The 26,462-nt window shown below is 40.6% G+C and overlaps 1 protein-coding gene across 1 annotated transcript in view; it reads right to left on the reverse strand.

Moving 5' to 3' along the window:
* Positions 1-26,462, reverse strand: part of LOC106094648 (chitin synthase chs-2) — a 414,794-nt gene that overhangs the window by 221,545 nt on the left and 166,787 nt on the right. The window lies entirely within an intron of this gene.

Raw genomic sequence — 26,462 nt, forward strand, 5'->3', positions numbered from 1 at the left:
CGTATAAATATGCATGCATACATACGTATCAAAGAGGTAATCATAGGATTATTATACCCTTCACAATACTAAATTCGTTAATCCGTTCAACACATCGAATGTATCAAATCAATATGATCTGATCTATGGTCAGATCAATATGATCTGAGACCCAATAAAGTACATATTTTCTTGATCGTCTTGACATTCAAAGTCGTTTTAGCCATGCCAGTTCGTCTGTTCGTCCGTCTATCGAAAGCGCGCAGACTTTAGAAGGAAAAAGATAGGCGCTTAAAATTTTGCACGAATTCTTCCTATTCGGCTAAACAGAAGAAAGGCGGATTGGAATTAATTTCGGCACAAATTCTTCTTCTTCTAGCACAGAGAAGGAAGTGGCAACTGCGAAGGATATAGACGTAATGGTCAAGCGGATCATGAAGGCCCTGAATAACTCGCTTGTGCCAAGGTGTCCTAGTGCCAAAACAAGGGGCAAATAGCAACCGCCATGGTGGACCCCAGAGCTGGTTGGTCAAAGGAAGGACTGCAGAAAACTTTTCAACAGGACAAAAACCACAAGAGCACCACACGATTGGGACATCTATAAAGCTGAGCTCAGAAAACATAAGGGCGAGCTGAGGCTGAGAACAAATCCTGGGTACAGTTCTGCAGCTCCGTGGAGGATACATCTGAGGCCTCTAGGTCAAGAAAGATTATGTCCTCGAAACCCATTACGGTAGGGTCTATTCAGAAGACAGAGAATGTATGGACAATGTCTAGTGAGGAAACACTAGAACTAATCGATGATGTACATTTCCTGGGAAATGCTCGAACGGACAACGTGGCGCCAGAAGAGGGTGTCAGTGGTATGCATTCGTCGGAGGCTATTAGGGTAATTATGTATGAGCCGAAAATCCTATGGGCGATAGGAAGTTCCAACTCCTTTAAGTCGCCAGGCGCTGATGATGTATCACCGGTTGAATTACAAGCTGTGATCGATAGGCTGGCTCCTTGACTGAGGTAGATAATTCCGCTTGTATCAGCATGCGGTATATATCTGTGGGATGGTGGACACGACCGTTATTTTCATTCCGAAAGCAGGAAAACCTTACCACAAACCTTAGCACTCTATAAGACTGCCATCCTTTATGCTGAAGACTCTTGGGAGGTTGATAGAAACATATCTTAGGGCAAAGATCCCTGGAGATCGCCTGCCTCGGCAGCAGTTACAGTTGTCGGACCTATAATGCTGTATGGTGTTGTGGTCTGGTGGACAGCACTTTAAAAGACCATCAATAGTCAACCGGATCCAAAGGATGGTTTGCTCGTGCATCACAGCCGCACTGAGGACGACACCATCTGATGCACAGAATTTAATGCTAAATCTTATGCCTCTGAACATTGTGGCTGGACAAGTTGCTGCTCTAAAGATCTAGAACTGGTCATATCGAAAAGAAAGTGGTGGAATGGCTAAGAGATAATATTATAACGACGATAGGCATAAATATTTTCTCAGACAGCCATTAAATTCCTGGAGAACGTATTTTTGAACACAAAAACCGACACTTTTCAGCGAGATGGCTGGATGGCAGATCTTTCAATTGTAAAGCGAACGACCTTGCGAGACTAGGAACTACCCTACACATTCCAGGGAAAGTGGAATCTGTGGGTATGCCTCTATCGACATGTAAGCTGAGTTTTCAAGGACCAGGCCCGAAGGACAACGAATGATGGTTACAAAGAGGGGGTTGTGAGCATTTCAAAACTATGTGGTCTAATCTAGGTTTGAAGAGGTCTATCGCTTTGTTGTCAGTTATGATTAGCTAGAGCAGACCTCTCTTTCATTGTATCCGTCATGACTGGTCACTGTCTCATCGGAATACATGCTGACAGACTGAAGATTGGCAGCAACGACTTTTGCAGAAGTTGTGAGGACATCAAAGAAGTATAGCCTATAGAACACCTTCTGTGTGTGTCCCGCACTGGCAGTAAGAAGAAGTTCAACTTTAGGTTCCCATTTCTTTGAGAACCTGTCTGATTTAGCGGATGTGAACATTAGCAAGTTGTTGCCTTTTTAAAGCGATCTGGATGGTTCAACGGTAGGAAATAAAGGGCATCTTCCTTCTTTTATTGCTGTGGTATCACAATGGACGATGGCGTCTATGTGAGTTTGACGCCAGACTGCCACTTAAACCTAAGTTTCCTATTAATGTGAGGCGGTTGGGATAGTAAAAGGGCTTTATGGGTCCATATATTGATATAGCTGCCATATTGATCGATTCTGGATTTTGTCTTCTTGAGCCTCTAGAGGGCGCAATTTTCATCTGATTTGGCTGAAATTTTGCACCATGTGTTTTATTTTGACTTCCAAATATGGTCCAATTCGGTTCTTAACCTGATATAGTTATCTGCTAGAGGGCAAAATTCTTTTCCGATTTGGCTGAAAGTGCTTCGCTTTGACCATCAACAACTTTGCCAAATATGGTCCACCTTCTCCTTAGCATATGGTTTATCCAGTCTCTAAGGACACTGTTCACCCTATACTGGTCTGAGGATTGGATCAGTGAGTCGGTCTGGACATTGTAAATAGCCCCTCGTTGTCAATGCATACCGCCAGTGTGTACGTTTTGGCATCGAAGAAGTTTTCTATTTTATGCACAACGTCGTGCAGGACGATCTCCACCGACCTTTCCTTGACATAGGCACGCTGTTTGTATTTGAGCAGTTTGCTGGATGTCCTACTCTTTATCATGGTGTCCACAATACGTTACGTTGAGTAGAAAGGACGTAAGGCTTATGGGTCTATAGGCCTTTGGTGTCGCATAGCATGCCTTGCTGTGCTTGAGTATAAATACCACCTTTGCCTCCTGCCAGGCTTTTGGGGTATATGTAAGTCCCAGGCATGCTGTGAAAATATTGGCCAGATAGGGCGCCAGGCAGTCGGCTTCCTCCTGTAGTAACGCCGGAGCGTTAAGGCTTCCTTTACAATAATTTCCGCTGTGATAAGCCAACATCCAAGATACCGGTGTCTCCGCGAGTCCCGTCGTATCCTGTGGAAAATGCGTTTTCAACAAAAATCTCAGCATGTCCTTCGTCGTCTCTTCTCTCACTCCATTTTCGTCTACTAACGTTTCAGTTTGGAAATGGTTCTTTGAGAGAAACATTTCCCTATTATCGGTGTCATTAATGCTATCGACCAGAAAAGCTTTCAGAAGGCTTGTTTTGTAGCTCTGATAATTTTATTGTTTTCCTTGATTCTGCGCACCTCTTTCCCAATGTTGCTTATCTCCACGGTCATTCATGGATTGTCTTGGACTGATTTCCTTTCTCGAAGAAGACAAGTATCAACGAAAGACCCCCATTTTGCAATCTTAATCCAGTTGACGTTGTCGTCAATGTCTTCTATACTTGGACAATCTTAATGAAGTCTTCGTTTATTATTTTTCCGAATTTTGGTAAGTTGGTTTTCAACTTATTACGGAAGCTTATTGGATTCGGCGCTGGCCGTGCTATTCTAAACCTGATGTGCTTCATGGAGGCCCTCCAATCCTGAACCTCATCCATCAGATTTTTCGACAACATCGTCACATCTAAAACCTCCTACCACATTTGAAGTGGAGTAGTTTTGTTTCTAGCTGCGCTACAAATGGAAATACTCTTAAGACCATAGTTTCAACCCAGAAGACATACCTTTTTGAGAAATCCTACCGACGAATTTGGGTGGTTCCGAACGAAATCACGATCTAGGAAACCAGTCAAACGCTATTAGAGAGCAAAAAAACACATTTTTCTGTTTAACTCCAAAAAAGGTTTTTTTCTGTTCTATTTATAATAGCAACAAATAACCCTATGGTTTACAGCCGGATAATATCCGATTGTATGAATTATTTCAAGACCAAATAAATTAAGCGCAGGACATGTTAATAAAAACTTCATTACTTAAAAATGCATAACGGCAGGCTTGGGATTTTTGGATCTAAAAAGATGGGTCAGCAGAGTTACACCTCAATGAGATGTACTGTATCCTCTACTTTGGAATATAGCCATTAACAATATATTATTGTCCCTGGAAGAAAAAGGCATTAATGTGGTCGCGTATGCTGATGACGTGGCAATTGCGGTTAGGGGAAAGTTTCCCAGTACTCTAAGAGATATACTTCAGCAAGCTCTACGTGCGACAGCAATGTGGGCTATCGAAACTGGTCTGGGCATAATTTCGTGCAAGACAGAAGTATTTCTTTTCAGCAGGATATAAAAGTTGCCCACAGTGGAACCTGTCTGCTTGGGTAGAAAGCACGTTCCATTTACAGAAAGCGCAAAATACCTCGGTGTTTTGTTGGACAGGAAAATGAACTTCAAATCCAACATTTTAGAAAGGGCAAGATAGCCAAATCTTGCCCTATGCACCTGCAAGAGTGCCACTGGCAAAAGTTGGGGGTTTAGACCGCGTGCCATGCATTGGGTATATACTGCAGTTGTCAGACCTGTAATGCTATGTGATGTTGTGGTCTGGTGGACGGCGATTCAAAAGTTCACCTACAGCTTAATACTTAATCAAATCCAAAGAATGACTTTTTTGTGCATCACAGCCCCACTGAGGACGACACCATCTGATGCACTGAATGTAATGTTACATCTTATGCCTCTGGACATTGTGGCTACCCAAATTGCAGCGACCACTGGCGTGAGGTTAAGGGAGCTTTCTCATTGGGCATGTGGCGGCTACGTACACTGTGTTGTCCTTGATACAATATCCGAGGTTTCAGACAGTGTGGAGTCCACCCTATCTGATTCGCTTTAAGATTAAAAGTAATGTACCACTATTCCTGATAGAACCGATTAGAACTACGTGTACCTGGCAACAGAAGTTACTTAGACTTCTATACGGAGGCTTTAAAACTACATGACCAGGTGGGATTATGGGTATACTCTATAGATCTAGAACTGGTCATATCGAAAAGGTTACCCGACCACTGCAGTATGTATCAAGCGGAGATCCTTGCAATTAAGAAAGTGGTGGAATGGCTAAAATATAATATCATTACGCCGATTGGCATGAATATCTTCTCAGACAGCCAGGCAGCCACTAAATCCCTGTAGAACGTATTTCTAAACACAAAAACCGCCCTCGACTGTCGTAGATCTCTCAACAAGATGGCTGAATAGATCAAAATTCACCTGTTCTAGGTGCCAGGGCACTGAGATATCCCAGGGAATTGTAAAGCGAGCGAGCTCGTGAGACTAGGAACTACCCTACACATTCCAGGGAAACTGGAATCTGTGGGTATGCCTCTATCGACTTGTAGCTAAGTTTTCAGGACCAGACCCGAAGGACAACGAATGATAAATGGTCACAAAGAGGAGGCTGTGAGCATTCCAAAACTATGTGGCCTAATCTAGAATTAAAGAGGTCTATCGCTTTGCTGTCATTGTCAAGAACAGACGTCTCAGTCATTGTGTCCGTCGAGAAAGGTCACTGTCTAATCGGAATACATGTTGACAGACTGAAGGTTGCCAGCAACGACTTTTGCAGAAGCTGTGAGGACATCGAAGAAGGGAGACTTAAGAACACCCTATCTGTGTTCTTAAATAGAAATCAGTTCAATGCAATTTCAATTTCAAAAGGAATTTCAATTTTTACGCAATTTTTTAAGAAAAAATTTAAATGAAATTTCTTCTAAAGCTTAAAATTTTACTAACATTTTTTGCAATTATAATGATACTATTTCCAGATACAAAATTAATGAAATTATTTCCAAACACAAATCAAATCCTAGTTTATAATAAAAATTTTTAAGCTCCAGTTAAATTTTCATATAATAATTAATAAATTAAAAATTTCACTTAATAATTTCTTTTTATTATAAATTAAACAATTTTACTTATACTAATACAATTTATTTGCATTATTCGGTTCAGATTTGAATAAAGCTGCCATATAGACCGATTTCCTGATTTAAGGTTTTGGGCCCATAAAATGCTCATTTATTGTCCGATGTCGCCGAAATTCGGGACAGTGAGTTAAGTTAAGCCCCTTGACATACTTCTGCAATATCACACTGATCGGTCCAGATTTGAATATAGATGCCATAGGTCTTAGCCCCATAAAAGGCGCATTTATATCCGATTTCACTGAAATTTTACACAGTGACTTATGTTAGGCTTTTTGACATCCGTGTCGTATATGGTTCAGATCGGTTTATTTTTAGATGTAGCTACTGTACTTATTAGTATTTAATCCAAATCGCAACATGTTTTAATATAACTGCTATGGGACATAAGGTATGAAATATTCACCGAATTTTGATGAAAGGTGGTTTACATATATACCCGAGGTGGTGGGTATCCAAAGTCGGCCCGGCCGAACTTAACGCCTTTTTACTTGTTTAAACAAAGTTTTAATAACTTTACTTTACTTTACTTTAATTGGCTATGACAGAATATTTCTTCCACTTGCCGAACGTTGAATAGCATTCCACGCGCTTCGATATTCTGCGCTCATTCTAAAATCTCTGATACCAAGTTTCGAGGTGTCTCCCACAACTTGACCTTTCCATCAGGCTTTTGGTCTTCCCGGTTTGTGTGTACCACCGTGTATGCCTTCAAAAGACTTCTTTGCTGGAGCTTTTTCATCCAGTCTGACATCTTGACCTATCCAACGCAGCCGTTGTATGTTGATGCGTGTAACTATGCTATCGTCGTCATACAGCTCGTGGTTCATTCGTCGCCTATATTCTCCGTTAACGCAAACTGGTCCATACGAAGAATCTTTCTCTCAAATATTTCAAGCACTGTCTCATCTGCATATAACAGCACGGGTAGTATCAGTGTCCTGTAAAGTGTAGTCTTCGTCTGTCGAGAGGTGGCCTTGTTTCTAAAATTTTACGAAGAATCTTTCTCTCAAATACTTCAAGCACTGCCTCATCTGCTTTCACAAGTACCCATGCTTCAGAACCATATAACAGCACGGGTAGTATCAGTGTCTTGTAAAGTGTAGTCTTCGTCTGTCGAGAGGTGGCTTTGTTTCTAAACTGCTTACGTAGTCCAAAGTAGCATCTGTTTGCCAGTATTATTCTTCGCTTTATCTCAAAACTGGTGTCATTCGTTGCGGTTACGGCGGTGCCGAGGTAGATAAAGTTACTGACTATTTCAAAGTTGTGGTTCCCAACTTTCTCCATTTTCTTTATCTGCTCGGTTGTACAAGGCTTTTTGGGAGTGGAATCCATCCATTTCGTCTTATCACCATTTACTGCCAGACCCATTTTCACTGACTCTCTTTCGATTCTTTCAAAGGCTGCAGTTACTACTTCCAGTGACCGACCTATGATATCGATAACGTCGGCATAGGCGAGTAGCATGTGCTCTCTTGTGATTAATGTGCCATATCTATTCACTTCTGTATCTCGTATAATCTTCTTCTCTAATCACACGAGAGGCTGTCTCCTTGTCTGAAACCTCGTTTGGTATTAAATGTTTCGGAGAGATTCTTTCCTATCCTTACTGAGGAACGCGTATCAGCAAGTGTCATCCTGCAGAGTCTTATTAATTTTGCAGGAATACCAAACTCAGACATGGCTTGAAATACCTTTGAACGTAAAGGAGTATCGAAAACGGCTTTGTAGTCAACAAAGAGGTGGAATGTGTTGATTTGTCCTTCTCGGGTCTTTTCCAAGATTTGGCGCAGTGTGAATATCTGGTCTAGATTGGATTTACCTGATCTAAAGCCGCATTGATAGAGCCCAATTATCTCATTGACTTTAGGTTTTAATCTTTCACACAGAACGCTCGGGAGTATCTTGTATGCGATGAGGAGGAGACTTATTCCTCTGTAGTTGGGACATAGTATGCTAAGGTTCCAGTCATCGGGTATGCGTTCTTCTAGCCAGATTGCGCAGATAAGCTGATGCATACGCCTTATCAGCGTGTCGCCTCCGGTCTTAAATAGTTCAGCGGGTAACCCGTCGGCTTCTGCAGCCTAGTTGTTCTTTAGTCGGGTTACTGCTACTTGGACCTAATTCTGACTAGGAGGTAAACTTTCTATACCGTCATAAGGGATTGGTTCTGCGGTATCCTCTTCGCCGCCAACATCGGACACTAGCAGTTGGGTAAATTGTTCTTTCCATACCCTCAGCATGTTATCTGTGTCAGTTACCAGATTTCCTTCTTGGTCTCTGCAGGAGGATGTGCCTGCACCAAAGTCTTCGGTTTGGTGTTTAATTCTTTGGTAGAATTTCCGGACTTCATTCTGACTCCTGTACATCTCAACTCGCTCGCACTCACGTCTTTCCATTTCCTTTTTCTTTCTGCGGAATAGACGTTTCTCCTCTCTCCTTTTCTCCCGATACCTCTCCTTCATCTGGCGCGTTGTTACTGATTGCAGGGTTGCTCTTTATGCCGCATTCTTGGCTTCAGTAGCATCTCGACACTCTTGGTCGTACCATGGATTTTTTGGAGGAGGCTTCCGGTACCCAAGTACGGATTTCGCGGCATTTTCCATGGAGTGGGCAATAGTTTGCCACTGCGCCATTATATCATCGGAACAAGGAGTGCTTTCATCAAGCAGTTGGGTCAGTCGAGTGGAGTATGCCGCTGCCATTTATTGTGTCTGCAGCTTTTCAATGTCCAGCTTCCGTACTTTCCTCGCCATATTCAAACGGGTGCGAACCTTTGCTGCAACAAGGTAATGATCCGAATCTATATTCGCTCCACGGATCGATCGTACATCTAACACGCTGGATGAATGCCTTCCATTTATCACAACGTGATCAATTTGGTTTCTCGCGTTTTGATCGGGTGACAGCCATGTGGATTTGTGGATATTTTTATGTTGAAATCTGGTGCTACTAACTAACACGTTTTTTGCCGCGGCGAAATCTATCAGCCTCAACCCATTACTGGACGTTATCTCGTGGAGGCTAAACTTACCGACTGTTGGACCAAAAATGTCTTCCTTCCCTATTTTCGCATTAAAATCTCGCGAAACGATTTTATTATCATGGGCGGGGCAGCGGTCATATTCTCTCTCTGGGCGCTCGTAGAAAATATCCTTGGTCTGCTCGTCTTTGTCTTCTGTCGGGGCATGGGCACAAATAAGGCTGATGTTGAAGAATTTGGCTTTTATGGGGATTGTGGCTAGCCTCTCATCCACCGGAGTAAAGCTAACCACAAATCCGCGCCAAATTCATGCCTCGTGTTATGGCAGCTATAGTATAGTTCGTCACAGTTTGGTGTTGTAGTGACGCACTTCCTGTAAGGCAGTTATATCTGCCTTGTACTTCTCTAATAAGGGTTGCCCAAAAAGTAATTGCGGATTTTTTTAAAGAAAGTAAATGCATTTTTAATAAAACTTAGAATGAACTTTAATCAAATATACTTTTTTACACTTTTTTCTAAAGCAAGCTAAAAGTAACAGCTGATAACTGACAGAAGAAAGAATACAATTACAGAGTCACAAGCCGTTGAAAAAAATTGTCAACGCCGACTATATGAAAAATCCGCAATTACTTTTTGGGCAATCCAATACATCCACCAGCGCGTATACTGCACCTTATCTATAAAGAGTGCGGACATTCCAGGTGCAGATCCGCATATCATGGTCCTTTTTTCGTTTGCGTGGGTCGTCAACGTTGGGGGGGTCCGTTTTTACTTTGTTTTTCATAGTAGTTCTATGTTTTCCGGGGGCGGGTTACTGGCCCAGCGCCCCAACCGCATGGGCTTGTGGGATTGCATGTATCCCTCTTTGTGGCGAGCCGCTTGCTCCAAGATCCGACGCTCGCCGCCAGCCGCCCCTAACCTGGGAACAGACGCTGATGTTGGCCATTGGTTATTTGAAGGCGCCAATAACTCGCCTTGTCATCTCGAGTATCATTGGCACTCGGTATTTAATTAAGAGCCAGTGCCACCTGACTCCTCACTGAGACTCTCCTCTCGAAAATCGCTGACTGCCCGCGGCCGCATTTGCAGCTACTCCGCATAAAAACGGAGCTTTCCACCATCCTCAACCCGTGGACGCGCCCTGTAGCTTTCAGCTAAGCTTTCCGTGATAACGATGGGCACCACACAAGTCGGAGCTCAAAGTTCCAGCCTGTGTGGTACTCATAGTCATGCCGTATCGGCCGGGTTTTTTTGATAATACATTTTATTTTTTGAGTTACTTTATTTTGGTTGTTAATCAAAACAGCAAAAATGTTTGCTAAAACGGCAGTTTTTGTCTGCTGAAAATGGGAAAGCAGACATTACAGCTGTTTCAGCAAACATAGGGCTGCTGTATTAACAAACATTTCTTACTGCCATTTCAACTAACAAAATATTTTGTTTTGAGTACACAATATGCCGAAAAAAAGATTGTATGCTTCTTTTTATGGTTGCCTGTTACTTGTTTTGATTACTTTAGGCATTTTTTAGAAATTTAATTTGTGGAGTATTACTGTAAAGAAGCTACCTAATCTATCTATTGGTATACATTTCGAAATGTGGCTGAGCTCGCTCGCATTTTTTGTTATTGTTCTACTAATGTGCACATGACTAGCATGGCCTTTTGTATCTAAATTTAAAGAAAAAAGATTATGGAAAGTATACATTCAGTGGTGATTATAAACAACCACTGAGACACACATTTACATTTGTATATTATTTTTACTTCTAACATCCTCTGAATAATTAAGCTGCAGTCACTTTGAGCAAACAACAGAGTTTTCGGCAGTAAGCCTGCTACTACGAAATTGCAGTAATGCTGCTGTAATAGTAGAACTGCTGCTACAATAGCAGCAAAATTAATTACTAGTTTTCAGCAGACACTGTATGCTATTTTCAGTCAACTTTTTTCTATGAGTGTAGTTGTTGGATTTGTTTGTTCAGCTAAAGCCAATAAGCTTTGATTTGGTTCTATTTAGAATACAAAGCAAAATAAAAACTTTCAATAAAAAAGTTAAGGCATATGTGGTGTGTTGTAATGTATTGGGCAGGCTATGGAGATCGCGATTTCAATGCAGACCAAAGCATATCATCAGTCCAATCAACCCCAAAAAAGTTTATATGCTTCCAACTACTCACTAATTAGTGAGCCGTTTTGAGACGAACTTTGGATCATACAAGGGTACCATTCTTTGTGCGCAGTTAGAAAGGTAAACCCTACCGCCAATATCTCTAACTCAAAAAGAATATCTAACATCAGCAACACACACAATTTTTGGAGCTTGTTGGACTGATGCGATGCCTTGGTCAGCATTGAAATCGCAATTTCCATAGCCTGCCCAATACGTTACATTATGCTTCAACTTTTTTAAAAGGTTTTTATTTTGCTTTCTATTCTAAATAGAAGCAAAGTCAAAGACTTTTGGCTCATCCTGGACAAACAAATCTAACAATTTTATTTTTTTTTTAATTTCATTGACATTTATGTGAAAAAATTATTTAAAGTTTCTTTTAAAGACTTCACATCAATAAGATTTTCTTAGAAACAATATTTCAATAAAAGTTTCTCTAAGAAAAATTTCCTTAAATCTTTCACTGTTTTATTTTTATACCCTCTACCATAGAATGGGGATGTACTAATTTCGCCATTCCGTTTGTAATTCCTAAATAAGTATTCATGTAAGATCCCATAAAGTATATATATTCTTGATCGTCATGAAGTTTTAAGTCGATCTAGCCATGTCCGTCAGTCCGTCTGTCTGTCGAAAGCACGCTAACGAAGGAGTAAAGCTAGGCGCTTGCCATTTTGCACAAATACATCTAATTAGTGTAGGTCGGTTGGGATTGTAAATGGGCCATATCGGTCCATGTCTTGATTCTTGAGACAGTAGAGGGCGCAATTCTTATCCGATTTGGCTGATATCTTGCACGAGCTCTTTTGTTATGATTTTCAACAACTGTGCTAAATATGGTTGAGATCGGTTCATAGCCTGATATAGCTGTTATATAAACCGATCTGAAGTCTTGACTTCTTGAACCAATAGGGGTGCAATTCTTATCCGATTTCGCTGAAATGTTGCACGACGTGTTTCGTTACGACTTCCAACAACTGTGCTAGGTATGGTTCAAATCGGTCCATAACCTGATATAGCTGCCATAGAAACCGATTTTTAATCTCGGCTTCTTTAGCCTCTAGAGGGCACAATTCTTATCCGATTTGGCTGAAATTTTCCATTACATGTTTGGTTTGACTTCCAGCATCTGTGCTAAGTATAGTTGAAATCGGTTCATAACCTGATAAAGCTGCCATATAAACCGATCTTGAATATTGACTCTTCTTGAGCCTCTAGAGGGTGCAATTATCATCCGATTTGGCAGAAATTTTGTACAATGGCGTCTCCCATGAACATACGTGTCAAATATGGTCTGAATTGGTCAATAGCCTGATACAGTTTCCATATAAACAGACCTCCCTATTTTACTTCTTGACCCCTTAATGGCGCAATTCCAATTTGAATTGACTGAAATTTTAAACAATGATTTCTATTATAGTGTCTTCTTCCTCGAAGTCTTTACAACTTCTGCAAATGTTTTCCGATTAGACAGTGACCTGTCATGACGGACACAATGATTGAGAAGTCTGTTTTAACCCATGACAGCAAAGCAGTATACCTCTTCAAATCTAGATGAGGCCACATAGTTTTGGAATGCTCACAGCCCCCTCTTTGTGACCATCTACCATTCGTTGTCCTTCGGGCCTGGTCCTGAAAACTAAGCTTACATGTCGCTAGAAGCTGTCTGAGAAGATGTTTATGCCAATCGGCGTAATGACATTATATCTTAGCCATTCCACCACTTAGTTAATTACACGGATCTCCGCTTAATACACACTGCAGTGGTCGGGTAACCTTTTCGATGTGACCAGATCTTTAGAGTATACCCCAAATTCCACCTAGCTGTTTAGTTTGGAACCATCCGTATAGAAGCCTATGTTACTTCTGTTACCAGGAATATCGTAGTACCAATCGGTTCTATCAGGAATAATGGTACAGTAATTTTTATCAAAAAGCGGCTCAGGTAGAGTGTAATCCACACTGCCTGGAACATCGGATATTAAAGGGTGATTTTTTTGAGGTTAGGATTTTCATGCATTAGTATTTGACAGATCACGTGGGATTTCAGACATGGTGTCAAAGAGAAAGATGCTCAGTATGCTTTGACATTTCATCATGAATAGACTTACTAACGAGCAACGCTTGCAAATCATTGAATTTTATTACCAAAATCAGTGTTCGGTTCGAAATGTGTTCATTCACCGTTCAGCGATGAGGCTCATTTCTGGTTGAATGGCTACGTAAATAAGCAAAATTGCCGCATTTGGAGTGAAGAGCAACCAGAAGCCGTTCAAGAACTGCCCATGCATCCCGAAAAATGCACTGTTTGATGTGGTTTGTACGCTGGTGGAATTGGACCGTATTTTTTCAAAGATGCTGTTGGACGCAACGTTACGGTGAATGAACACATTTCGAACCGAACACTGATTTTGGTAATAAAATTCAATGATTTGCAAGCGTTGCTCGTTAGTAAGTCTATTCATGATGAAATGTCAAAGCATACTGAGCATCTTTCTCTTTGACACCATGTCTGAAATCCCACGTGATCTGTCAAATACTAATGCATGAAAATCCTAACCTCAAAAAAATCACCCTTTATATTAAGTATAACACAGTGTCCTTGGCCGCCACATGACCAATGAGAAATCTCCCTTTAACGGCAGTGGTCCCTGCAATTTGGGTAGCCACAATGTCCAGAGGCATAAGATGTAGCATTAAATTCAGTGCATCAGATGGTGTCATCCTCAGTACGGCTGTGATGCACAAACAAGCCATTCTTTGGATCCGGTTAGATATTGAGCAGAAGGTGGATTTTTGAAGCGCCGTCCACCAGACCACAACACCATATAGCATAATAGGTCTGACAACTGCAGTATATACCCAATGCATGACACGCGGTCTAAATCCCTACCTTTTGCCAATGGCTCTCTTGCAGGTGTATAGGGCAAGAGTGGCCTTTCTTGCCCTTTCCAAAAATTTGGATTTGAAGTTCAGTTTCCTGTCCAGCAAAACACCGAGGTAATTTGCGCTTTCTGTAAATGGAACATTCTCTCCACCCAAGGAGACAGGTTCCACTGTAGGAAACTTTTATCTCCTGCTGAAAATAACTACTTCCATCTTGCACGAAATTATGCCCAGACCACTTTCGGTAGCCCACATTGCTGTCGCACGTAGAAATTCCTGAAGTATTTCTCTTAGAGTGCTGGGAAACTTTCCCCTAACCGCAATTGCCACGTCATAAGCATACGCGATCACTTTAACGCCTTTTTCTTCCAGGGACAATAAAATATTGTTAATGGCTATATTCCAAAGTAGTGGAGACAGTACCCCTCTTTGCGGTGTTCCTCTCCCGATCAATCTTTTTAGATCCACAGATCCCAAGCCTACCGTAATGCATCTTTTAGTAAGTAAGTTATTAATGAACTTTCTTTCGGTAAAGTTGATGCCTAGAAACTCCAACTCCTTCATGATTGACGTCAGTTTTACATTGTTGAAAGCACTTTCAATGTCAAGAAATGCTACCACTTCATATTCCTTGACAGCGAGAGAGCCCTCTATGTAGGCGAATAGGTCGTGAAGGGCTGTTTCAGTGGACTTGCCTTTACTATTTGCACACTGCTGCCGCGACAGGCGATTCCCAGGGATGTCCCTCCATACCACAGTTAAGTATGACATTCTGATACATGCAGAGTGTATCTCTCTAAGCCAGGGAACCGGTCTATCAGAAACAGCTTGTAATTCAACCGGTGATACATCATCAGGGCCTGGCGACTTAAAGGAGTCGAAACTTCTTATCGTCCAAAGGATTTTCGGCTCAGACACATATTAGTAACAACCTCTTCTGGCGCCACGTTGTCCGTTGGAGAATTTCCCGAGTAGTTCTAATGTTTCCTCACTAGTCATTGTTCATACATTCTCTGACTTCTGAATATACCCACCGTAATAGGTCTCGAGGACAGAATCTTCCTTAGCCTAAAGGCCTCAGATGTATCCTCCATGGAGCTGCAGAATTCTATCCAGGATTTGTTCTGAGCCTTTCTAAGCGCGCCTTTATATTTTCTAAGCTCAGCCTTATAGATGTCCCAATCGTGTGGTGCTCTTGTGGCTTTTGCTCTGTTGAAGAGTTTTCTGCAGTCCTTCCTTAGACCAACCAGCTCTGGGGTCCACCATGGCGGTCGCTGTTTGCCCCTTGGCTTGGCACTAGAGCATGCTGACACAAGCGAGTCATTCAGGGCCTTAGTGATCCGCTTGCCCATTATGTCTATATCCTCCATATTTTCCATCCTCTAGTTTCCAGTCTAGAAGGGATAGATGTGAAGAATTTGTGCCGAAATTTATCCCAATCCCCCTTTCTTCTGTTTAGTCGAGGGACCACTACTTCAGTATTTCCTCCAAGACTGAAACTTATATAACGATGATCAGTGAAGTTGTGGTCATCCAACACTTCCCAGTCGCATATTCTTGCGCTTATATCTTCCGATACAAGAGTAATATCTAGTACCTCCTGTCTGTTTCTGGTAATAAAGGTCGGTTCATTTATTACATATAGCCAGATTGCAACTTATAATATATTCAATAAGCAGCTCACCCCTTTCGTTGACATTCCAACTTTCCCATATCTGGTGATGTGCATTAGCATCACTTCCTGCAATGAGGCTTTTCTTTCCTACAGAAGCAGCTTCAACCAGTGACTTAAGGTTTGAAGGCGGCATCTCTGAATTGTTTACCTAAAAAGATACACCGGGAAAAGAATACGACGAATGCAATCCATGGTGGAGGGTATATAAGATTCGGCCGGCAGAACTTAGCACACTTTTAGTTGTTTAATTTTGCTGTTTTCAATTTAAGCTCAGGGTCTATCTGTTTTTATACCCACCACCGAAGGATGGGGGTATATTCATTTTGTCATTCCGTTTGCAACACAACGAAGGGCCTAACACAACTCACTGTGCTAAATTTCAGCAAAATCAGATAATAAATGTGGCTTTTATGGGCCTAAATCGGAGGATCGGTCTATATGACAGCTATATCCAAATCTGGACCGATCTGAGCTAAATTGACGAAGGATGTCGAAGGGCCTAACACAACTCACTTTCTTAAATTTCAACAATATCGGATAATAACTGTGGCTTTTATGGGCCTAAGACTCTAAATCGGCCGATCGGTCTATATGGGGGCTATATCAAGATATAGTCCGATATAGCCCATCTTCGAACATGGACATGGACATGTCTAGATCGTCTTAGATTTTTACGCTGATCAAAAATATATATATATTTTTTTAGGGTAGGAAATGGATATTACGATGTGTTGCAAATGGAATGACAAAATGAATATACCCCATCCTTCGGTGGTGGGTATAACAAGAGACCTCGAGGTTGATTTTAAACACAGCAAAATTTAATACAACAGTCTAAACTAAAAATTTATATTTTATTCGAACGGATGAAAAGATCCGCTTTGTTTGGTTGGCGGGCCATAGCGGAGTAAGGGGGAATGAAAGAGCAGACGATTTGGCAGTGAAGGCCAGAGGACTGCCGTCAATAACCTTGGTTTCCCCGAATCTTTTTCCGGCGACGCAGTCCGCTGTAGGACAGCGAAACGGTCGGTAGGACGACAAAAATCCAATGGGGAGATCCGAATCATGAGAAGACGAGGCTATAATTGATAGGAAGTAAGAAGGAGGTCAGTACATTAGGAGGTCTGTAGGAGTTTTGGTATTGGATCTACCGGATCGTAGTTGAGCCTCCCCCAAGCAGGTGGAGGCCAATTTCTTCAGGTTAAATGGGTGGTGGCCGTTCTGGAAGGACAACATTCACCCAACAGTTATTACAACATCTGATACCGTGTCTGCATGATTGCTGTTTAGACCAACTTGATTATGAGGTACTTGTAGCGCTGAACCTCTCGCTCTAGATTATGAAGATCCACCTTGAGGCTTCATGGCGGTGGATACCTATCCAAAAGATAATGATTTAAATGGTCCCTGCAATAACAGCCCAGAAGGTATTGTTTACACAGCATGTAGTTATGTCTTCACACGAGTGCTATCTCTGTCTACTGATGGACGTGGTCCACGTGAGAATGACAGATCTGAATTTTTCACTATGTATTCCAATGCTGGCGAGACCACACTGACGATCCATAACTTACCACAGTCCGGTGAATTGCTTTGTACGTGGTCAACAAGGTTTCTTTGCCAGCATGTGAGGAGAATGTGTCAAATACTAAGTATTTTAAGTATCTTGATGGTCGAAATCGACTATCACATTCATTCATTCACCTCACGCGTATTTGTAATTTAAATTGTGGCTGAAGATTTGGTGCCAGATATCTTCAAATCTCTTGCAACGAAATAATAGAAAAGTTCGTTGAGGAAGACGTTTAACCTATGGCAGATGCCAACGATGGGTGGGAGGCCTGATCCGCATATGATAAGATCTCTATGTCGTCTGGAGGGGGTGGAAAAGAGGATAGGTAGAGGTTAAATAGTGCCGGAGATGTCACCGCACCTTGGGAAACTCCCTCCGGCGAATGGAAATATTCCAAAGAGGCTCGGAAGGGACAGTCTCTGAAGCATCTTGACTACTGGTGTGCGAAAGGAGGTCGGCCTGCACAACTCCCCTTGTTCGGGGCCTCTCCAGGCTTCAGTAGCGGAATCAAACTGTCCATCTTCCAGATATCGGTTACTTTCACAGTGTTCGTAGACATGTTGCGGACAGTTGCCAGATACTCGACTCCAGGCTGGTCCAAATTCTTCAGCATCAGTGTTGAGATTCCGCCGGGACCCAACGCCTGTAATGAACTGGCGCCACGGGTTATATTTATAACTTCGTCCACGGTAAATTGTGATAGCTGTCCATCTGTGTGTGGTACGAACTAGCAGTGTGTTGTGTTCTATATTTTGTCTGCTTGATTCTGTTGAATATCCAGATCCAGCAACTCAGTGACTAAGATGGGTATTGAGGAGCATTAGTTCGGAAGTCTCAGCCGGAGAGGCTCCTAGACGTCTCAGCTTTCATCATATTGGGCTGGAATTTGTTATTTGAAGTACATATTCTTACTAAAGGGTACATATTGTATAAATAATAAGTCCACTTATGCCCTCGAAAAACCACACAAAACCTCCCCTAGGTATGCACATTAAAACATAAACCTTCAAAACTTTTGAGGTCCTTTAATTATCAATCAATAGCTGGGTTTTATTTTAGTACTTTATCATGCATTGCAATGGAATTTGAATGAAAATGAAATCTGTCCAGAACTTCGTTGTCCTGGATACATGCCACTTTCATACAAATTTCTTTGCACTGCACTATATATTGTAGTACTAAAATAAAACAGCTTCGAAATAAACAAGAGAATAGCTGATTTAAATTGTGAACATTTTTTCGTAAGTTCCACGTTTTTATACCCTCCACCATAAGATGGGGGGTATACTAATTTCGTCATTCTGATTGTAACTACTCGAAATATTTGTCTGAGACCCCATAAAGTATATATATTCTTGATCGTCGTGAAATTTTATGTCGATCTAGCCATGTCCGTTCGTCTGTCCGTCCGTCCGTCCGTCTGTCTGTCGAAAGCACGCTAACTTCCGAAGAAGTAAAGCTAGCCGCTTGAAATTTTGCACAAATACTTCTTATTAGTGTAGGTCAGTTTGTATTGCAAATGGGCCATATCGGTCCATGTTTTGATATAGCTGCCATATAAACCGATCTTGGGTCTTGACTTCTTGAGCCTCTAGAGTGCGCAATTCTTATCCGATTGGGATGAAATTTTGCAAGACGTGTTTTGTTATGATATCCAACAACTGTGCCAAGTATGGTTCAAATCGGTTCATAACCTGATATAGCTGCCATATAAACCGATCTGGGGTCTTGACTTCTTGAGCCTCTAGAGTGCGCAATTCTTATCCGATTGGATAAGAACGTGTTTTGTTATGATATCCAACAACTGTGCCAAGTATGGTTCAAATCGGTTTATAACCTGATATAGCTGCCATATAAACCGATCTGGGGTCTTGACTTCTTGAGCCTCTAGAGTGCGCAATTCTTATCCGATTGTAATGAAATTTTGCACGACGTGTTTTGTTACGATATCCAACAACTGTGCCAAGTATGGTTCAAATCGGTTAATAACCTTATATAGCTGTCATATAAACCGATCTTGGGTCTTGACTTCTTGAGCCTCTAGAGGGCGAAATTCTTATCCAATTTGAATGAATTTTGACACGACGTATTTTGTTAGGATATCCAACAACTGTGCCAAATATGGTTCAAATCGGTTCATAACCTGATATAGCTGTCATATAAACAGATCTGGGGACTTGATTTCTTGAGCTTCTAGAGGGCGCAATTTCTATCCGATTTGGCTGAAATTTCGCAAGACGTTTTTTGTTGTTACTTTCAACAACTATGTCAAATAAAGTACAAGTCGGTTCGTAACCTGATATAGCTGCCATATAAACCGATCTGGGATCTTGACTTCTTGAGCCTCTAGAGGTCGCAATTATTATCCGATTTGCCTGAAATTTTGTACTTCGGATTCTCTCATGACCATTAACATACGTGTTTATTATGGTCTGAATCGGTCTATAGCCCGATACAGCTCCCATATAAATCGATCTCTCTATTTTACTTCTTGCGCCCCCAAAGGGCGCAAATCTTATTCGAATTGGCTGACATTTTACACAGGTCTCCAACATATAATTTAATTGTGGTCCAAACCGGACCATATCTTGATATCGCTCTAATAGCAGAGCAAATCTTTTCTTATGTCCTTTTTTTTGCCTAAGAAGAGATGCCGGGAAAAGAACTCGACAAATGCGATCCATGGTGGAGGGTATATAAGATTCGGCCCAGCCGAACTTAGCACGCTTTTACTTGTTTAAATCTACTTTGACTGCCAACAACTAACTCAAATAACAAATTTGTTGAAAATCCCCTTTCAACAACTTTCTCTGCCAAGTATCAACAGATAAACTTTAACAACTCAAATTATTGATTCAATTACAAAAATTGTTGAGGATCATCTATTTTCATATACAAATAAAGTTGTTGGATTTTTTTTGCAGTCATTTTTTTCTGTGTAGAAGCATGGGGTGGACTAATATCCACACCCTCTTTTTATACCCACCACCGAAGGATGGGGGTATATTCATTTTGTCATTCCGTTTGCAACACATCGAAATATCCATTTCCGACCCTATAAAGTATATATATTCTTGATCAGCGTAAAAATCTAAGACGATCTAGACATATCCATCCATCTGTTCGTCTGTCTGTTGAAATCACGCTACAGTCTTTAAAAACAGAGATATTGAGCTGAAATTTTGCACAGATTCTTTTTTGTCCATAAGCAGGTTAAGTTCGAAGATGGGCTATATCGGACTATATCTTGATATAGCCCCCATATAGACCGATCCGCCGATTTAGGTTCTGAGGCCCATAAAAGCCACATTTATTATCCGATCTTGCTGAAATTTGGGACAGTGGGTTGCTTTAGGCCTTCGACATCCTTCCTCAGTTTGGCTCAGATCGGTCCAGATTTGGATATAGCTGCCATATAGACCGATCCTCCGATTAAGGGTCCTAGGCCCATAAAAGCCACATTTATTATCCGATTTCGCTGAAATTTGGGACAGTGAGTTGCGTTAGGCCCTTCGACATCCTTCGTCAATTTGGCTCAGATCGGTTCAGATTTGGATAAAGCTGCCATATAGACCGATCCTCCGATTTAGGGTCTGAGGCCCATAAAAGCCACATTTATTATCCGATTTGCTGAAATTTGGGACAGTGAGTTGTGTTAGGCCCTTCGACATATTTCTTCAATTTGGCCCAGATCGGTTCAGATTTGGATATAGCTGCCATATAGACCGATTTCTTGATTTATGGTTTTGGGCCCATAAAATGCTTATTTATTGTCCGATGTCGCCGAAATTTGGGACAGTGAGTTGAGTTAAACCCCTTGACATACTTCTGCAATATCGCACAGATCGGTTCAGATTTGGATATAGCTGCCACATAGACCGATATCTAGGTTTTTGGTTTTGGGGCCATAAAAGACGCATTAATTGTCCGATGTCGCTGAAATTTGAGACAGTGAGTTTAGTTAGGCTCTTCGAAGTCCTTCTTCAATTTTGCCCAGATCGGTCCAGATTTAAATATAGCTTGGCCCCATAAAAGGCGCATTTATAATCCGATTTCACTGCAACCCAATAGCTAGTGTACTTTAACTATTTGGTCCAAATCGGAACATATTTTGATATAACTGATATGGGACATAAGGTATGAAATTTTCACCGAATTTTGATGAAAGGTTGTTTACATATATTCCCGAGGTGGTGAATATCCAAAGTTCGGCCCGGCCGAACTTAACGCCTTTTTACTTGTAAACCTTAGCTACCTATTCGACTTGGTTGACATTTTGTATGAAGTGTTTTATTATGACTTCCAACAACCGAACTAAGTATGGATCAAATCGGTTCAAACCCTGATATAGCTGGCATATAAACTGATCTTCGATCTTGACTTCTTGAGCCTCTAGAGTGCACAACTATTATCCGATTTAGCTGAAATTTTGCACGAAATATTCCGTTTTGACGTTCAACAACTGTGACAAGTATGGTCTAAATCAGTTCATATTCTGAAATAGCTACCATATAAACCGATCTCCCGATTATACTGCTTAAGCCTCTAGAAAGCATAAACCTTATGGGATTTGATTGAAATTTTGTTAAATGGCTTAACCAATAACCTTTAACATACGTGCCATATATGGTTTGAATCGGTCTATAACCTGATATAGCTCCTATATTAACCGCTCCCGATTTTACTTATTGAGCTCCAATGGGGCCTAATACTTATCCGATTTGGCCGAAACCTTGCACAATGACTTCTACCTTGGTATATTATGTCAAATATGGTTTGAATCCGTGTATTACCTGATATAGCTTTAATATGGCATAGCAATTCTAATCCATTATCCTTTGTTTGGCTATAAAGTGATTCCGGGCAAAGAACTTAACAAATGCCCACCATAGTGGTAAGCTTTTACTTGTTTTCTTTAATTTACCATCTACCATATTTATCATTTGATATACCTTCGCCTTACCCATAGGACACTTATCTACCCATTCTGTTTATGGTAACTTCAAATTTCGATCTGTGAACCAACAAGGAACATATATACTCATCATCTTAGCATTCGCGCTAGCTATGATTTTTGTCCGTCTGTCGAAAACACGGTAGTGTTAAATTACAATCATAGTTATGCCAACCGTGTGAATTTTCCATGCTATTTCTCCCATCGGACGCCTCCCCCGGGTTATGGATGGAGGAAAGCTTGTCAGATATGAAGGGTACCGCAAAAATAAAATATGCGGGGCGAAACTAAATGTAAGCGCAAGCAGGGGGTGTCCCGCTTGCACGGATATCTATACGATGGGACCGGGCAATAAGGTCGGAATCGGATGAGCCAAAGAAATGGTCAACGGTGGCACTCCCATATCTTCAAAAGATTTACCATAAAGCCCCTCTTCCAACTTAACCTGCTTATGGTCAAAACCAGAATCTGTGCAAAGTTTCAGCTCAATATCTCCATTTTTAAAGACTGTAGCGTGATTTCAACAGACAGACGGACGGACATGTTTAGATCGTCTTAGATTTTTACGCTGATCAAGAATATATATACTTTATAGGGCCGGAAATGGATATTTCGATGTTGCAAACGGAATGACAAAATGAATACACCTCCATCCTTCGATGGTGGGTATAAAAAACATAAAGAAATCTGCTTTTTTTGTTGCAAGTCGAATAAAAGCAACCCCAAATTAAATTCTTTTCACAACTTTATTGATTTGTAGCCATTGCTAACATTTTTGGGTTATGTCATACAAAAATAACATACTAGTTTGATAGCAAAAATGATGAATCTATGTTAATTGGCAATTTCGACACACTTAAAATTACCAATGATGCATAAAAAGTGACACGTTATAAGACAAGAACATGTAATGTGATAGAGCCTTTAGCAAATGACCACATTATTGCAATATTAATGAAAATCGGGAAACATATATACGCGAGCTTTATCTAAATCTGCAACAATTTATTTCCAATTTCAATATCGTTCGCCTCTAGGACGAAAAAGTGTTATGTATATCAGATAAAAACGCGACCTGTACTTTCATATTTACATTCCGAATTTTTTCTGTCAGAAACCAATTTTTTTTTGGCTAGGTTTATATATAGTGGTCATATATAGTGATATCAATCCAAGGCTTTGGCTAACAAATGAGTAAGATGGAGAGGGCTTGTGTATGTCCTACGTTCCCCTTCAACTTTTTATAATTGGTCATATTTTTATACCCTACACCATTACTGTGGTACAAGGTATTTAGCTCAACCCGTAAAGAAAGTACTTTTATACGTTTTAGTACATACGTGTACGAGTTTCAAAACAATCTTCAAGTCGCCCGATATATACTGTTAAGGAGTAACTGCATACAAATTTTTAAGGCTTCTACTTAATCTTTAAAGAAATACCTAAGTACTTAGGGCTCTAGCTCAACCAGTAAAGAAATAACCAATTTGAACGTTTTAGTAACTAAATGTTCGAATTTCAAAAAGATCTCATTGTCCTCCCATATATACTATTTAGGAGACCTGTATACCGATTTTGAGAGCTATAAGTCAATCTGTTAAGAAAGTGTGATCTTTTACCTAAATGTACCAATGTACAACAACACGTTTGCTGACTTTTAAATGTTTTTTGCCAAACTATTCTTTGAATAGAAAGCATTAAATAATGGTCTATATCGGTTTCAATCACGAAATTAATTGACCCTATTAATTTTTTAAGTGAAACTGATTCAATCACGAAAATAATTATGTCAATCACAGTTTCAAAAACGGTTATTGAAAAAAGTTTCAATTAATAAAATTAGGTATTCAATGAAAAAAAAAATATACTGAAAATTAAATTTTTTTAATTATTTCAATTAAAACAAGTAAAAAGGCGTTAAGTTTGGCCGGGCCTAAGACCCTAAATCAGCGGATCGGTCTATATGGCAGCTATATCAAAATCTGGACCGATCTGACAAAATGAATATACCCCCATCTTTCGGTGGTCGGTATAAAAATGTTTAAAAACTTCAAATTTCCGAAATATCAAATAAATTTTTTAATTTGGCCAGTTAGAATTTTACTTGAAAATATGCAAATGTTATATTAACACTAGCTGACCCGGGCCCCTCCTATTCTTCCTTGGAATATTTATTTTCGACTATTAAAGATCTTTTCGTGAAAAACAATGCTAACTTGACTAACAGTTTAACAACATAAGTGCCTTTATCTGAATCCCATATGATCTTTATTGGTCTACGAATTTAGGTTTGGATGTAAGGTGTACTCCATTCTTAAAATACTTCATTTCAGCCCGATATTCTTATGATATCTGATTTAGTGGTGCTTTCGGGGTAGAGGTGGTCCCCTAGATACTTGGCCCTGAAAAAATAACAGCATCGTGCTCTTCTCTCAAAAACCATTTTTTAAAACCCCTATTGCCATTGGCTTAAGAGGAGTTTGCAGGATGAGGCGTCCCCCAAACACATGGCCCTAAAAAAGGTTATCAAATTCCTTTTCTAATCTCAAATACCTTTCATTTGAGTCACATATTGGCATGGTCTAAAAATTTTTTCACTTTGGGGGCGTTTTGGGAAAGGGGTGATGCCCTAAATACATGGTCCTACATTTGGATATCAAATTCGAATTATACCCCAAATTAATTAGATTTGAGCCCCATATTGCGATGGTCACTAAAAAATTGCTGTTTGTGGGGTATTTTGGGAAAGGGGTAGACCCCCAGAAAATTGGTCCCGAAAATGGGTATCAATTCTTGCTCTACCCTCCAATACCTTTCATTTAAGCTCCACATTGACATGGTCGGTAAATATGCCCGATTTAGGGGTGTTTTGGGGCTTAAGGTGGTCCCCCAAGCACTAAGCCCGGAAAATATATCAGCAACGTGCTCTATTCTCATTTAACTATATATCATTTATTTGAACCCCATATTGCCATTGGCCCCTAAATTGAATATCAAATTCGTTTTCGAATCTCATTTAAACTCCTTATTGCAAAAGTCAGCAAATATGTCCGGTTTAGGGTATTGGCCCTAAAAACTATGAATATTTAATTCCACTCTCTTTAAGACCCAAATTGTCTTGGTGAGCAAATACGTCCTAGTTGGGTGTTGATATGGTGGTGGGACGTCCGCTAGACAGTTGGCCCCTAATGTTGATATCAGATACGTGGTCTACTCCCACATACCTTTAATTTGAGCCCCATATTTCCATAGTCAGCAAACATGACAGGCTTGGTGAGCGTTTTGGGGAATGGGAGTTCACTCAGTGAGTTGGCCTTGAAAATATATATCGTATTCGTGTTCCATTCTAAAAACCCTCTTCTTTGAGCCTCATATTGCAATAGTCAGAAAATACTTACTGTTTGGGTGGTGTTGTGGGGGTCGGGTGACCCTATAGACACTTTTCCCGAATATTGATACCCCATAGACCCTTTTCCAGAATATTGATATCAGATTCGTGCATAACTCCCAAAGACCTTTCATTTGAGCCCCATATTGCTATGGTCGTAAATTTGTCCCCTTTGGGGAATGTTTTTGGTGAGAAGCGGCCCCCCATACACTTGGTCCCATATTTGGATATCAGATTCGTATTCTGCATTTAAATATCTTTTATTTAAGCCCCAAATTTCCATGGTCAGTAAATAAGTCCTGTTTGGGGGGTGTTTTGGAAAAGGGGTGGACCCCCAGAAACGTGGTCCCACATTTGGATATCAGATTCGTCTTTTTTTTTCGCAAATACTTGAATCCCATATGGCCATGGTCCCTTATGGCCATGGTCCCTTATGGCCATGGTCGGTAAATATGTCCGATTTAGGGGTATTTAGGGGCTTGGGGTGGACCCCCGTAGCATTTAGTCCGACAATTGGATATCAGATACGTTTTTTAGCCTAAATACCTTTCATTTATGTCCCATATTATCGTGATTGGTGTAAATATATGCAGCCCCCCTAGGTACCCCATCCGAAATTTGGATACCAAGTTTTTTTTAGAGTACCATATGAGAGCACAAAAAATTTCGCTTAAGTCACACCACCCATCTCCGAGATCTGGCGTTTCTTAAAATTAGGGTAAGGGGGAGTGTCCGCCGCCCTTCAGATATCAAAAAATGTAGTACCCTATTTCAAACAAACAAACCTACAAACAAACACAAATTGATTTTTATAAAAGATTAAATTGCCATATTTAACGATTTTCTGTGTGAAAAACCAATTTACCAGTCTATATATTTGGTGCGGTGGCGATAGTTCTTACTGTGTGAACAAAAAGTGTTGGCCAGCAACACATTGTTTGATCTCGTGTATCGGTGAGCTAAAA

Source organism: Stomoxys calcitrans, chromosome 1 (genome assembly GCF_963082655.1).
Source record: "Stomoxys calcitrans chromosome 1, idStoCalc2.1, whole genome shotgun sequence".
Lineage (NCBI taxonomy): Eukaryota > Metazoa > Arthropoda > Insecta > Diptera > Muscidae > Stomoxys > Stomoxys calcitrans.